Below are 17,569 nucleotides of genomic sequence, written 5' to 3' on the forward strand. Positions count from 1 at the left end.
CAAAAATGAAAGTGAGGACATTACTGCCAACCAAATAGAAATACAAAGTATTATAAATATTATGTTATGGAACAGTTGTAGATCAACCAATTAGATAACCTAGATGAACGTACAAATTCCTAAAAACACACAGACTACTAAATCTAAGTAAAGAGGAAATAGGAAATCTGAACAGACTTATAATAATACAGAGATTGAATCAATAACCAAAAATCTCCCCACAAAGAGGCCATCAGGACTAGATGGCTTCACTGGTGAATTCTACCATGCACTTAAATAACATCAAATTTTCAAACTGCTAGAAAAAAAACGGGTGGAAAGGATGCTTACTAACTCATTCTATGGGGCTAGCATTGACTTTATGCCAAAGCCAGACAGAGATGTGATAAAAAAAGAAAGCTAAAAACCAATATTCCTTGTGAATATAGATGCAAAAATTCTCCACAAAATACTAGCAAACTAAATCCAACAGCCTATTAAGTGTATTATACATTATGATCAAGTGTGATTTATCCCTGTAACGCAAGGGTGGTTCAACATAAGAAAATCATTCCAGGCAATGCACCACATCATAGAAAAATGGAAAAAAACCCCACATGATTATATCCACTGATGCAAAAAGGCATTTGAAAAAACCCAACACCCTTCCATGATTCCTCAGAACACTAGGATTAGAAGGGAACTTCCTTAGCATAATAAAGAGCATTTATGAAAAACCCTCAGGTAACAACATATCGAACGGTGAAATACTAAAAGGTTTCTCCCTAGGATTAGGAACAAGACAAGGACACTTTCTTTCACCACTGCTATTTAACACTGTCCAGGAAATCGTAGCCAGTGCAATTAGACAAGAAAAAGAAATAAAAGCCATCCAAATTGGAAAGGAAGAGGTAAAACTATTTCTATCCTTAGATGATATTATCCTATATATGAAAACTCCCAAAGTATTCACAAGAAAGCTACTAGAGCTAATAAATGAATTTAGCAAAGTTACAGGGTATGATATAAACACTCAAAAATCAGTTGTTTCTATACATTGCCAATGAACCCTCTTAAAAGGAAATTAAGAAAATTCTGTCTACAGTGGCATCCAAAAAAAATGCCTAGGAATAAACTTAACCAAAGAGGTAAAATAGTTATAGACTGAAAACTACAAAACACTTCTGAAAGAAATTATAGAAGACCTAAGTAAGTAGAAAGACATCCTATGTCCATGGATTGGAAGACTTAATATTATTAAGATGGCAATTCTCCACAAATTGATCTCCAGATTCAATGCAATTGCTATTGAAATTTCAATGGCCTATTTTTTTTTGCAGAAATTGAAAAGCTGATCCTGAAATTCATATTAAATTGCAAGTGTAGCCAGAAGAATATTGCAAAGGAAAAACAAAGTTGGAAGACTCACACTTCCCAATTTCAACACTGACTACAAAGCTACAGTAATCAAAACAGCATGGCACTAGCATAAAGATAAAGGTACACATATGGACCAAAGGAATAGGACTGAGAGTCCAAAAATAAACCCTTTTAAGGGTGCCAAGACCATTTAATGGAGAAAAAAATAGTCTCTTCAACAAATGATGCTGGGATAAGTGATAACCACATGCAAAAGAAAGAAGGTGGATCCCTACCTCACACCACATACAAAAATTGACTCCCAATTGTTCAGTTACCTAAATATAAGAGATAAAACCATAATAGCACCCTTAGACAAACACAAGTGGGTAAGTCATCATGACCTTGGATTTGGCAATGGATTTTAGATATGATACCAAAATAACAAACAAGAAAACAAATAAATTTGACTTAATAATTTTTTAAAACTTTAAACATTGAAAGATGTCAAGACACTGAAAAGACAGTCTATAGAAAAGGAGAAAATATTTGCAAATCACATATCTGATAAGGGCCTAGAATCTAGAATATATAAAAAACTCTTGCGACTCAACAACAAAAAGACAAACAATCCAATTAAAACATGGGTAACTGACTTGAATAGACATTTATCTAAAGAGGATCTACACATGGTCAACAAACACATGAAAAAATGCTTGACATTATTAGTCTTCAGTTAAATGCAAATCAGGACTACAATGAATTACCACTTCACATTCACTAGGATGGCTGTAACAGGAACCCAAATAGAAAATAACAAGTGTGGAGGAGGATGTGGAAAAATTGGAAGCCTTATACATTGCTGGTTGGAGTGTAAAATAGTTCAACCACTGTGGAAAATAATTTGACAGTTCCTTAAAATGCTAAACATAGAATTACTATACGACCCCAGAATTCCACTGCCAGGTATATACCCAAAAGAACTGAAAACAGGTACTGAAACAAATATATGTAAATACATGTTCATAACAGCATGATTTACAATAGTCCAAAAGTGAAGACAGACCAAATACCCTATCCATCAACAGATGAATGGATAAATAATTTGTGGTATATACATATAATAGAATATTATTCAGCCATATAAAGAAATGAAGTACTGATACATGCTACAACATGGATGAAACTCAGAACCATTGTGCTAAGTAAAAAAAGACAGTTTAAGAAAGTCACAGGTGAGGCCAAGATGGCCGGCTAGAAGCAGCAGCGATTGGAGGCTCCCATCAAAAAGAACTATAACAGCATGCAAATCCTTCACTGGCAACTGAGGTATCCAGGTTCTGTCATCAGAACTGACCAGGTGGCTGGCATGACCCTTGGAGACGAAGGAAGACCATTGTGGTGCAGTCTATAACCAGATAGCATCATGATGACAGGATCAAATTCACATATAACATTATTAACCTTAAATGTAAATGGGCTAAATGCCCCAATTAAAAGACACAGACTGGCAAATTGGATAAAGAGTCAAGACTCATCAGTGTGCTGTATTGGAGAGACCTATCTCATGTGCAAAGACACACATAGGCTCAAAATAAAGGGATGGAGGAACATTTACCAAGCAAATGGAAAGCAAAAAAAAAAAAAAAAAAAAAAAAAAGCAGAGGTTGCAATCCTAGTCTCTAACAAAACAGACATTAAACCAACAAAGATCAAAAATGACAAAGAAAAGCATTACATAATGGTAAAGGGATCAATGCAACAAGAAGAGCTAACAATCCTAAATATATATGCGCCCAATACAGGAGCACCCAGATTCATAAAGCAAGTTCTTAGAGACCTACAAAGTGACTTAGACTCCCACACAATAATAGTGGGAGACTTTAACATCCTACTGTCAATATTAGACAGATTAACGAGACAGAAAATTGATACAGGAGCAACCAGATTCATAAAACAAGTTCTTGGAGACCTGCAAAGAGACTTAGACTCCCACAAAATAATACTGAAAGACTTGAATACCCCACTGTCAATATTAGACAGATTGACAAGGCAGAAAATTAACAAGGATATTCAGGATTTGAACTCAGCTCTGGATCAAGTGGACCTAATAGAAATCTACAAAACTCTCCACCCCAAATCAACAGAATATACATTCTTCTTAGTACCACATGGCACTTATTCTAAAATAGACTACATAATTGGAAGTAAAACACTCCTCAGCAAATGCAAAAGAACTGAAATTATAGCAGTCTCTCAGGCCAGAGTGCAATCAAATTAGAAATCAGGATTAAGAAACTCACTAAAAATCACACAACTACATGGAAATTGAACAACGTGCTCCTGAATGACTCCTAGGTAAATAATGAAATTAAGGCAGAAATCAAGAAGTTCTTTGAAACCAATGAGAACAACGAGATGATGTACCAGAATCTCTGGGACACAGCTAAAGCAGTGTTAAGAGGGAAGTTTATAGCACTAAATGCCCACATCAGAAAGCTAGAACTCAAATTGACACCCTAACATCACAATTAAAAGAGCTAGAGAAGCAAGAGCAAACAAATCCAAAACCTAGGAGAACAAGAAATAACTAAGTTCAGAACAGAACTGAAGGAGATAGAGACACCAAAAAACCCTTCAAAAACTCAGTGAATCCAGGAGCTGTTTTTTTGAAAAAATTAACAAAATAGATGGCTACCTAGACTAATAAAAAAGAAACGAGAGAAGACTCAAATAGATACAATAAAAACGATAAAGGGAATATCACCTCTGACCTCACAGAAATACAAACTACTATCAGCAAATACTATAAACATCTCTATGCAAATAAGCTAGAAAATCTAGAAGAAATGGTTAAATTCCTGGACACATACACCCTCCCAAGACTAAACCAGAAAGAAATGATACTTGAATAGACCAATAACAAGTTCTGAAATTGGGGCAGTAATTAATACCCTACCCACCAAAAAAAGCCCAGGACCAGATGGATTCATGGATGAATTCTTCAGAGGTACAAAGAGGAGCTTGTACCATTCCTTCTGAAACTATTCAAACAATTGAAAAGGAGGGACTCCTCCCTAACTCATTTTATGAGGCCAGCATCATCCTGATACCAAAACCTGGCAGAGACACAACAAAAAAAGAAACTTCAGGCCAATATCTCTGATGAACATCAATGCAAAATCCTCAATAAAGTACTGGCAAACTGAATCCAACAGCACATCAAAAAGCTTATCCACCAAGATCAAGTCGGCTTCATCCCTGGGATGCAAGGTTGGTTCAGCATACACAAATCAATAAACGTAATCCATCACATAAACATAAACAATGACAAAAACGACATGATTATCTCAATAGAAGCAGAATAGGCTTTCGATAAAATTCAACATCCTTCATGTTAAAATCTCTCAATAAACTAGGCATTGATGGAACATATCTCAAAATAAAAAGAGCTATTTATGACAAACCCACAGCCAATATCATACTAAATGGGCAAAAGCTGTAAGCATTTCCTTTGAAAACCATCACAAGACAAGAATTCCCTCTGTCACCACTCCTATTCAACATAGTATTGGAAGTTCTGGCCAGGGCAATCAGGCAAGAGAAAGAAATAAAGTGTATTCAAATAGGAAGAGAAGAAGTCAAATTGTCTCTGTTTGCAGATGATATGAGTCTATATTTAGAAAACCCCATAATCTCAGCCCCAAACCTCCTTAAGCTAATAAACGACTTCAGCAAAGTCTCAGGATACAAAATCAGTGTGCAAAAATAACAAGCATTCCTATACACCAATAATAGACAAGCAGAGAGCCAAAGCATGAATGAACTCTCATTCACAATTGCTACAAAGAGAATAAAATACCTAGGAATACAGTTAACCAGGGATGTGAAGGACCTCTTCAGAGAACTACAAACTACTGCTCAAGGAAATAAGAGAGGATACAAACAAATGGAAAAACATTCCATGCTCATGGATAGGAAAAATCAACATCATGAAAATGGCCATACTGCCTAAAGTAATTTATAGACTCAATGCTATTTCCATCAAACTACCACTGACATTTTTCACAGAATTAGAAAAAAACTATATTTCATATGTAAACCCCAAAAGAGTCCATATAGCCAAGACAATCCTAAGCAAAAAGAACAAAGCTGGAGGCATCACGCTACCTGACTTCAAAATATACTATAAGGCTACAGTAACCAAAAGAGTATGGTACTGGTACCAAAACAGACATATAGACCAATGGAGCAGAACAGAGACCTCAGAAATAACACGACACATCTACAACCATCTGATCTTTGACAAACCGGACAAAAACAAGCAATGGGGAAAGGATTCCCCGTTTAATAAATGGTGTTGGGAAAAGTGGCTAGCCGTATGCAGAAAACTGAAACTGGACCCCTTCCTTACACCTTATACAAAAATTAACTCAAGATGGATTAAAGACTTAAACATAAGACCTAAAACCATAAAATCCTTGGAAGAAAACCTAGGTAAGACCATTCAGGACATAGGCATGGGCAAAGACTTCATGACGAAAATGCCAAAAGCAACTGCAACAAAAGCCAAAATTGACAAATCGGATCTAATTAAACTAAAGAGTTTCCGCACAGCAAAAGGAATTATCATTAGAGTGAGCAGCATCAACCTACAGAATGGGAGAAAATTTTTGCAATGTACCCATCTGAAAAAGGTCTAATATCCAGAATCTACAAGGAACTTAAACAAATTTACAAGAAAAAAACAACCCCATCAAAGAGTGGGCAAAGGATATGAATAGACACTTCTCAAAAGAAGACATTTATGCAGCCAACAAACACATGAAAAAAAGCTCAACATCATTGATCATTAGAGAAATGCAAATCAAATCCACAATGAGATACCATCTCATGCCAGTCAGAAAGGCGATTATTACAAACAAGAAACAATAGATGCTGACGAGGCTTTGGAGAAATAGGAATGCTTTTACACTGTTGGTGGAAATGTAAATTAGTTCAACTATTGTGGAAGACAGTGTGGTGATTCCTCAAGGATCTAGAACCAGAAATACCATTTGACCCAGCAATCCTATTAATTGGTATATACCCAAAGGAATGTACATCATTATACTATAAAGACACATGCACACATGTTTCGTGCAGCACTATTTACAATAGCAAAGACATGGAACCAATCCAAATGCCCATCAGTGATAGACAGGATAAAGAAAATGTGGTACATATACACACCTGGAATACTATGCAGCCATAGAAAAGAATGAGATCATGTCCTTTGCAGTGTCATGGATGAAGCTGGAAGCCATCATCCTCAGCAAACTAACACAGGAACAGAAAACCAAACATCGCATGTTCTAACTCATAAGTGTGAGTTGAACAATGAGAACACATGGACACAGGGAGGGGAACAACATACACTGGGGCCAGTCAGGGTTGAGGGGCAAGAGGAAGGAGGGATAAATAGCTAATGCATGCAGCGCTTAAAACCTAGATGACAGGTTGATAGGTGCAACAAACCATCATGGCACACGTATACATATGTAACAAACCTACACGTTCTGCACTTGTATCCCAGAACTTAAAGTAAAATAATAATAAAAAAGAAAGTCACACTGTCTGGTTTCACTTATATGAAGTATTCAGAATAGATGCATCTAGAGACAGAATGCGGATTTGTGGTTGCCAGGGGCTGAGGGGAGTCAGAAATGCAGAACAACTGCTAAATAGTACACTGTTTCCTTTTGGGGTGGTAAAAATGTTTTGAAACTAGATAGAGGTGGTGCTTACACAACATTGTCAGTGTACTGAATGCCACTGAATTGTTTATTTTAAAATGATTAGTTTTGTGTTATATGAATTTCACCTCAGTTTTAAAAAGGGGAAAAATAAGAAAACCCGAATAAACTATAGACTTGAGTTAATAATAATGTACCCATATTGGTTCATAAATTGTAACAAATGTGCCATACTAATGCAAGTTGTTAATAATAGGGGATGCTGTGAGTGGTGGGGGTAGGAAGGGTGGTATATGTGAATTCTCTGTAGTGTTCGCTCAATTTTTCTCTAAATCTAAAATGGTTTTTAAAAAGACAGACTATTCATTGAAAAAACCCTTTACGATCCTAAATAAATCTGATCAAAGAGGAAATAAAACTTCAATTAAAAACTGTAAGACAGTGAAATGTGAAAGAAATATATCAGAAGTTGTAAGATGTTAAAATAGTACTAAAAAACTCCTAGCCTTAAATATTTTCATTATGAAAGAAGAAAGAATAACAATAAATAAACTAAGAATTCAACTCACAAACTTAGAAAAGTAAAATAGTCTTAAAAAGCCATTGAGAAAATATTAACAAAGATAAGGCAAAAACAATTTTACAAAGAGCTAACTATAGAAGGAATAGATCCAAGAGATTAGTTCTGTGACATCCAATCAGAAAAAAAAGAAAAAAAAAACAAATGGACAAAATGCATCATGAAAAAGGGTTATCCACATAGTTATGGAGATGATTTTAAAAAGTTCAAGAGAATACCATGTGTGCCAATATATTTGAAAAATTTTTAAAAAGAATAATTTCTAAGCAAAAGCAAGTAAACTAAGCTACATGAAAAATAGCATAAACCCCAAATAGATCAATAACAAGGGAAGACATTGTAAGCATTTAAAGAATTATTTTCAAAAGGGGATGCCAAGGCCCAACAGTATTATGGATTCTTCTTTAAACATTTCAAGGAACAGGTAACTCCTATTGAATTTTCTTTAGAACCTGGAACATTTTCGTATTTTTATCATTTTACTTTATTAAACTAGTCTCATTTTAAAACTGAAACCTATCAGTGATATGTTCTAGAAAATAAAAATACAGACTAATTTTTACAGGCTTATGAATATAAAAACAAAAATACACACTAACCCAGTTTTGAATATGAATATTAAAAATTCTTAGCAAATTTCAAACATTTCTCTTTAGCATACATTTTCTTAATATAAGTTGGATATAAGATTAATCAATTTGGACACACATTTTGCTTACCACAGTTGTAACTGAATTGCGGCCTGCAGCTAGCACTGTCATAATAGGAAGAAGGCTTTTTGCACAAAGCCTAGGAACAGCTGCTTTGTTTATTTGGTTGCTCTGCCTGGATAGGGTTACTTGGCTTATGTCACATTGTTTTCATTCTTTTTCTGTTAGTTTGAGTTGTGAACAGAATTACGAAGCCAAAATAATAGAGAAGAGGTGTCTAAGCATGTGGATTGAAGAGAAAAAGAGGAAACATGTAGGTTTGGTTAGTTTATTTTGAACTACCAATTTATTATTTTAATTGGAGCAACAACAAAACATAGCTCATAACTATAAATCTACCTTTATTATGAAAGCAATCATTTTAATATCACAATATTTGATGACATGGAGTTTTTAAAAATGCAATGACTGTCTTGTGTAACAGCAGACCACTACACAGTTTGAAGTAGAAAAACCATACAGTTGTCTCTAATGATACCAAAAAGACATTGAGTATAGTTTAACATGAAGTCTCTATTTTGTTTTTATTTAAGTAAGCCTCTAGTAAACAAGGTACTTGGCAATTATTTGGTTTTTATGATAAATGCACTTTCAAACCAACAGCCAACCTCATTCTTAATGTTAACCACTAGGGAAATTCCCACTGAGATCAGAAACAAGACAAGGTTGACTGCTCTCTTCTCTGTTATTAAACACTGTTCCAGAAATTCTGGCCAATGTGGTGAGGAAAAAAAGGGATAATACATAATTGTATTTTTTTCTGTCTAGGCATCACGTGTTAATTACCTAAAGTAATTTAGAAAATATGAGGGATCAATAAAATTGCTAGATGAAAGATAAAATTGTGAAATTAAGAAGCCAGCAATAATTAGTTAAAAAATATAGTGGAAAGAATATCCCTATCAAGTACCTTTACTACACACACAAGAAGATAAGATATATTGGAATACATTTAATGATAAATAAAGAACTTTTATGTCTACTGAGGCCTTAATACATTAGAGACATATTAATAGAATATTCAGGCAGGAAGTTTCTATGCTATAAGGATGATCACTTTCCTCAAATTAGTGCATAAATTTCATGAAATTCTAATCATAGCTTTTTCAGGGGAGCTTTATTTATTTTTAATCATCTAGTTAGTTATCTCTACGACTCAATGTCATAAGTGTTTAAAAGAAGTAACTAGACATTGCTCTAGGTCCCCAGTTGGCTGCTGGGCAGAACCTCAAGGCAGGTTAGACTGGGTACACAACCCCACATCTTCTTCTGGCTCTGAAGCTAACTGCTTGGAGGCACACTAGTGTGCCCACCTGTGTGCATGTGGAAGTGTATCCTGGAGGGAGTGAAGAGATGGGAGTGGGTGAGTGAGAAGAAAGACCTAGCTTCTAAAAATGACTTGCGTGCTGCGTGAACGTGGCCAAGTCATCTTCCTTTTTCTATCATAAGAATCTCCATCTTTTGGGATATGACATCTCTCAAATTTTTTTTAATATTATAAGAATGCAGGGCAGTAGTAACAGAAAGCCCTGGATAAAGAGGTGATATGAATTTATATTTAAGCCCTGGTTCTGCCACTTACAAGCTTGAATATGACAGCTATTATAATAATGTAACAATAGTAATAATAATTCTTGATTTTTAATCTTCTTGAGCGGTCATTTTTCCTATGATTATTCTTAAGAAAATAACTTAATGAAATATTACATGGTATTTAATATTCATTTTTGGTTGTGAAAATATAAGGGCTAATTGGTAATAGAATAAGACTAGATTACTATAACTGTGTAAGTTTAAATGGTCCAAGGAGATGCAGCATTGTCTATAAGATTAACACTTTAGTGTAATGAAATATTCACTATCATGTGCTTTTTATGAGATGAGAAAAATACTAAACTTGAGTTAATCATTATTATTATTATTTTTCTGAGACGGAGTTTTGCTCTTGTTGCCTAGGCAATGGCGCTGTCTTGGCTCACTGCAACCTCTGCCTCCTGGGTTCAAGTGATTCTCCTGCCTCAGCCTCCTGAGTAGCTGGGATTACAGACATATGCCACCACGCCCGGCTAATTTTTGTATTTTTAGTAGAGACGGGGTTTCATCATGTTGGCCAGGCTGGTCTCCAACTTCTGATCTCAGGTGATCTGCCGGCCTCAGCCTCACAAAGTGCTGGGATTACAGGAGTGAGCCACCGTGCCCAGCCTTGAGTTAATGTTTGAATAGACACACTGGATCAGGCCAGGATGGATTTTTAAAAATATAACCAAAAAAGTATGAATACACTTTTACTTTAATTTACTTTTCAGCCTAGTAAGTTATGAACAACTTAAGCCAAATATCTTTCAGCATAATATCAACATTATATTATAAAAATCATTCATTGGAGAAAGCTCTCATTCCAGATATAAGCTTAATAAAATCATTCAAGCAGAGACATAAATTCTATCTTAAAAGTTAGAAAGAAAATGAAAAAAAAATTAAAATTTTCCTTGGTCTTGGCTAGGGACCCCATTATTTATTTATTTATTTATTTATTTATTTATTTATTTATTAAATAGAGATGGGGTCTCACTATGTTACCCAGGCTGGCCTCAAACTCCTGGGCTCAAGTGATCCTCTTACCTTGGCCTCCCAAAGTGCTAGGATTATAGGCATGACCCACCACGTCCAGCCATTTTTTAAAGGCCAAATTTCTAACTATGACGTTGACTACAAAGGCATTATTGAATCATGTCATAAATTACTCACATAGCAAGAGTAAGAGGGTAACACATCTGCAACACTTCAGTTTCAGACATCCAGGCCACTTTCCTAGGTTAAGAATCAGTAGGAACTATTGAAATTAGATTACCTCTTCTCCAGGTTACAAGTCTTCCTTTGTAGACTATTCCTCTGTAAAGATGTAGACAGTTACACAGTCGTAAAGTGTTTTCGACAGGCTCTGTCAATGCTGCTCAAACTGTCCAGAGCTCTCCCTTATGTTGAAGTGGGAACTTCCACTGAGAAATCCCCCAACTTGAAGACTTCCTTATTTGTAGCTAGCAACAGCCAATCATGGCACGATACTGAAATGAAGCAAAGACTATCAGAAAATATTCTGTAAACCACTCATGACTGTAGCTCTGACTTCCTTTTGACGCGAAGATACTTTATGTGAATAGTTAAGGCATTTTAACAACAACAACAACAACAACAACAACAAAAACTCAGGAATTGTAAACACAAAAATATTTTTGGATTAAGCATTTTGTGTAAGAAAATTTAAAAGTTCAGTTTATTTGATAAATGGCTTTTTAACCTTTAAGAAGTCACTTTTTGACCTAAGAAGCATGTTTATAAACAGGAGGTAAAGACTAAATTTGATTATAGTTGTCTTTATGGCCTACAGAAGTTACTTGGAAGAAGCTTTGTAGTAATAAGGTTTAAGCTCAATTGCAGAGCCTGAACTTAGGTACTCAGAAGAGAGGTGAAGCAAACAAGGCTCTTAAGACAGCTTTTCTGCCTTGAGAACTTAAGGTTCACTGTTCGTGGGATAAAAGTGTGTTCCAGCAAACTCGAGAAATGCTTTACAAATACATGTATTTCTCTTAGGCTGCTTAGAGCAAAACATCACATTTTACATGCAAATGGAAGACAGCATGTGCACCACGACATTTTTCTTTGATATACAATTTTAGAGCTGGAAATGTCCTTAGACAACATCTGTTCCATTTCCTTTTTATTACAGATGAGGGAAACAGGAGAAGGTAAATGCTCAATGTCACAAGTAAAGTTAGAAGCAGCGCTTAGATTAAAATCTGAGTCTTTTGAATCCAAGTGCATTTTTTTTTTTACTGCACTACACTCTTGGCATATAAAGTTATTGAGCTGGATAAAAACTGTACCAATTAAGCAGTCTCCTTTTTCAGCTGCTGCATTTTACAGATGAAAAGTCTGAGGCTTTACCTAAACTTCAACAGTTAGTAAAAGGTCTAGAATTTAGAACTTCTGATTCTTAGTCTAGTTTGTTTTCCACTTTGAAACACTGCCCTCTGTTAAATTATATGTTAAATAAATCTGCGATATTGCTACTTATGATGAAATTATTCTATAAAAAATAATTTCAAAAGTATCTGAAATGCTGAATAAACTTATGATTAAAGGGTTCTACATACTGATCTAACATACAATGAAGCATTACATTTCTTTTGGAACTATGGGTTTTATAACTATCTTACTGATGAAATGTTAAATATTAAATGCTATTGTGTGCAATGGAAAAATAAAACCAACCTATCCAGTGCTGTAAATATAGCAAAACAAACCAACAAAAAAGTGAGATAGCCACTAGTGAAAGGAAAACTTACTTCTTAAGAATTTACTGTTTTGAATGAGCAGGGTTTTAAAAACACAGCTTTTAAAAAAAGCAGCCCTCCTGTCTAGACTGGGAAATGCCCCTTTCTTTGGTCTCTTCATCCTGTGCCCCTCCCTCCTCTATTTACTTTGGCATTTGAGCTTGGCTGCCACCCAGCCTCCTGCAGAACTGGCTACTCCTGGGTATGTTGGCCTCAATCTGGTGGGGCATTGTTTGAGAGAGGGTCCTACGGCCAAGACAGAGAAGCTACAGTTAGAGAAGCTTTTTGAAGAAATTCTGAGTACATGAAATTTAAAACCTATGCCACTGACCAGTTCTAGACTAGGCAAAATAGGTGAGGCAGATGAAAGTTTTAATTTTTGTCGTCTCTAGTAGTTCCTTTTCCTATTTCCCCACTCCCCACCTTTTTCCTTCTCTCAGAGTCATAAATCATGTGACTAGGGCTGACAAAAATGCAGAAATTCCTTCAGAGGAGGAAGCAAACTGGTACTAAGCCAGGATTGGCAAGGGTTAGGGTATAATGACCAGGGCAGGAGTGGGATGAGCCAGCAGCAAGCCCAAGTTAGAGGGTGGGAGGCAAAAGTCAGGTTCCTATTCAGGCAGAGAAGAATGGCTGAGGGGAGTTACTAGTCAAAGAATGCGGACATCACTGCCCTGGGGCAGCAGGGTTCTCAGGGCAGGTCTGGTCGAAAGGCTTCCCTAAGAAGAATCCTGGGAAGTCTTTTTTAGAGAAAGTGGAGAGCAAGAAAGCCAGGTCTCTTAATTGCTAACTAGGATTTAGGAATAGGTTCCCTCCTTCAGAGGGAGACCCAGGTGCCTGCAACTCTGGCCAAGTAGCTAGTTAGGTAGCCAGGCTGCATGGGGTGGGTGTTTGATTGAGAAACTTGGTTCAGATGATCACATGGACACCTACAGGATGAATTCATGCTCTAGGCACAGTATTTGTCAAAACAGCAGCATTTTCTAGGCTCTACTTGCTGGTGGGCTGATGCTTCAGGATTTTATTGGCCCATGGCCACAGCAGGGCTGATGCTAAGGGGAATTGAGACCTGCAGGGATGATAGATACTCTTTTTCCACGACCACCCCAACCTCTATAAGTTGTGCACTGGGCAGAGTAACCTATATGACTTATTTGCAACTCAACAAAAATTTATGCCAAAGTTTCGCTTCTCTAGAGGGCATATTTGCATTTTACTTCGAGTTGTAGAATTAAAGGTATCCCCATTTAATGAAACATCTGGTCACAGTGAATGGATGAAAGGGATATAGTGGATGTAGGGAGTGGGGTAGTGTAGGGAAAATGTCCTTACTCTTTACAATTCATATACTTAAGCTGTTACCTAAGTTAATGATTGGCCTTATACCTGTAGGGACATTTAGTTAGCATGCTTGGTCAGTTACAGTTGCATCAATCCCCCTCGTATAACTTTTAACTCCTCCAAAACTTAACTACTAATACATCTTACCTATAATATAAAATCAATTAATGAATATTTTGTATATATGTTATATACTGTATTCTAACAATAGAGGAAAGAAAATGTATTTAAAAATCATAAGGAAGATAAGATATATTTGCTATTCATTAAGTGGAAGTGGATCATCATGAAGGTCTTCATCCTTGTCTTCACATTGAGTAGGCTGAGGAGAAGGAGGAAGATGAGAAGGTCTTGTTGTATCAGTGGTTTGAGGAGTCAAAGAGAAGAAGAAGGTGAAAGGGAAGGCAGGGGAGGTGGGCCCACTTGGTCTAACCTTTATTGAAATAGATTCACATATAAGTGGACCCACACAGTTCAAACTCATGTTGTTCAAGGATCAACTGTATTTATTCAATAAACATTTATTATCTACTATGTGTTAGGCTCCATGCTGGGTGCAGAAGTTCTTAAAATGGCTTTTTTGCTCTTGAGGAGCTCATGTTCCTAAGGAAGAGATAGACGTGCAAATGTTTAACTCTGCTCATTGACAAAGTTAAGAGCGGTGATGCATACAAAGTGCTGGCTGTGTGGGCAGAGAGGCAGTTCTCAGAGCTCGAGCTACGCATGAAGAGATGCCTAGGTACCCACGGATTAAACAAGCGAAAGGATCAAGGGTTAAAAATTTATTTTATACCTTTCTCCATATTCTCAATAAGTCCACTCTGATTTTTTTTTTTTAGACTAAGCTTTTGGTATTTTGCTTGTTTCCATAGCTTTATTAGTAAAATAATTGTAAAAATCTTAATTATCTTTTTAACATTGTAGGGGATTATTTATAATATTTACTTTTTTTTTCTTTCTTTCTTTTTTCTTTTTTTTTTTTTTTTGAGACAGGGTCTTACTGTGTTGCTCCTGGCTGGAGTCCAGTGTTACAATCACAGCCTGCTGCAGCCTTGAACTTCTGGGCTCAACCAATCCTCCCACCTCAGCCTCCTGAGTAGCTGGGACTACAGGTGGGCACCACCACTCCCAGCTAATTTTCTTTTTAAATTTTTTTGTAGAGTTGAGATCTCACCATGCTGCCCAGACTTGTCTTGAACTTCTGGGCTCAAGCAATCAACCTTGGCTTCCCAAAAGGTTGAGATTACAGGTGTGAGTCACTGTACCCAGCTTATAGTCTTGATGATAGTTAGACACAATTTGAGTGTTCTTAGCATCTAGCCTTAAAAAATAAATCTGTGAGGTACACAGGCTAAATAGTTAAGAAGTAGCTTGAGCATATTCTTTTTAATTTTTTTAACTTTTAAGTTCAGGGTAAATGTGTAATGCAGGCTTGTTGAACAGATTATTTTTTCACCCAGGTATTAAGCCTAGTATCCATTAGTTATTTTTCCTGATCTTCTCCCTCCAGTGTGTGTTGTTCCCCCGTATATGTCCCACGTGTTATCATTTAGCTCTCACTTATAAGCGAGAACATGCGGTATTTGCTTTTCTGTTTCTGCGTTAGTTTACTAAGGATAATGGCCTCTAGCTCCATCCATGTTCCTGCAGATACATGATCTCATTCTTTTTTGTGGTTGCATAATATTCCATGGTGTATATGTGCCACATTTTCTTTATCCAGTCTACCATTCATGGACATTTAGGTTGATTCCATGTCTTTACTATGTGAATAGTACTGCAGTGAACATACACGTGCATGTATCTTTATTGATAGAGCAATTTATATTCCTTTGGGTACATACCTAGTGTTGGGATTGCTGGGTCAAATGGTAGTTCTGTTTTTAGGTCTTCGAGGAATCGTCACACTGCTTTCCACGATGGTTGAACTAATTTACACTCCCACCAACAGTGTATAAGTGTTTCTTTTTCTCTGCAACTTAGGCGCATTATTTTTGAGAACAAGAATAAAAGTGGGACCCTGGATTCCCCAGCACCTTGTCCTCCTCTTTATATGATAGGTATGTATTTTTGGCTATCAAAAGAAAGGGGAAACTTAGTGATATGTGATAAAACAAAGATTGATAGACTGAAATTTAAAAAAACTCCTGACAAACTCAAGTAATAGGCTGATGCCAAAATAAAATTCAATAGGAATAATTATAAAGTTGTCAGTTACTGCTCCCCTCCCTACCACCATCCCACAAATGAACAAAAACCAGAAAGGAATTGCATAATCACAGAAAGGGTTGATGAGATGCAAGTTAGTAGCAGTCACACAAAACTGACTTGAGTTTTACTTGAGGTGATAATATGGGGATTCTAAAAATATCCCCAAAGTAATAGGACCTTAGAATTCCCTCTAGAATGAGGGACGCATTAGTCCTGCTTTCTGACCCATCTTTCTGGGTACCACTCTTTAAGACCACAGACAAACTAGTTATTAAATACTCATCCATATTACATGTGTATGATTGCAGGAATGGAGAATGTTTAGCTTAGAGAAACTGGGAAGGAGAGAACTGTATTCAAATATCAAATTCATTTATGCAGCTCCAAGAAAGGCCTCAGACAGTGAGCCAGAGCTATAAGGAAAAAAAAATTGGCTTGTTATAGGAAGATCAACGTTCCAATAGTCAGAAAATGAGATAGGCCACTTTAAGAGGTAATGAGTTCCTTCTTCCCTGGGAGAAAGGAAACATATGATGAATGACCATTGTTTGGGGACGTAGAACAGATTAAAATCACAGATGGGTTAATAATGACAAATACCTGTATATAATTTACTACGTTCCTGGCACAATTCTAAGTACGTTACATGTATCACTTTATTTAATCCTTATAATACCCTATAAAGGAGGTACTCTTTTATAGATTCAAAACTGAGGCATAAGGAAGTAAACTGGCTTGACCAAGCACAAATAGCTATTAAATGTAAGTGGAAACTGAGGTGTCTGTCTCCAAAGTCCATCCTCTTATCAACTTTTAATGCACCTGGGATTGCCCAATACAGTGCACTTTATCTAGTGAAGATTCTCTCATTCATTGATACATGAAATTTTAACGGAGGTGGAAAAAAATTCAGATGCATTCTCTACCACTTCCGATTTCTTCTTTTTTTTTTTTTTTTAGACGGAGTCTCGCTCTGTCACCAGGCTGAAGTGCAATGGCGAAATCTCGGCTCACTGCAACCTCCACCTCCTGGGTTCAAGTGATCCTCCTGCCTCAGCCACCACGCCCGTCTAATTTTTTGTATTTTTAGTAGAGACGCGGTTTTACTGTGTTAGCCAGGATGGTCTCAATCTCCTGATCTCATGATCCGCCTGCCTTGGCCTCCCAAAGTGCTGGGATTACAGGCGTGAGCCACTGCGCCTGGGCTGATTTCTTCTTATGCCTAGTTGTGGAAACTTCCAGGCTGACAAGAACTTAATGAACCGAGAATATACCACCTTCAATTCCTGCTCAATACCTACCTTGGTCTTGGGATGGGCA

General features: G+C 36.5%; 1 protein-coding gene across 1 annotated transcript in view; it reads right to left on the reverse strand.

Moving 5' to 3' along the window:
* The window catches only part of TANK (TRAF family member associated NFKB activator), a 98,719-nt gene extending 87,396 nt beyond the window's left edge, over positions 1-11,323 (reverse strand). The window contains exon 1 of the mRNA XM_030796342.1: positions 11,215-11,323. The gene's annotated coding sequence lies outside the window, so the exon portion shown is untranslated. The remainder of the gene's footprint in view (positions 1-11,214) is intronic.
* Positions 11,324-17,569: the final 6,246 nt, after the last annotated feature.

This window comes from Nomascus leucogenys, chromosome 17 (assembly GCF_006542625.1).
Source record: "Nomascus leucogenys isolate Asia chromosome 17, Asia_NLE_v1, whole genome shotgun sequence".
NCBI lineage: Eukaryota > Metazoa > Chordata > Mammalia > Primates > Hylobatidae > Nomascus > Nomascus leucogenys.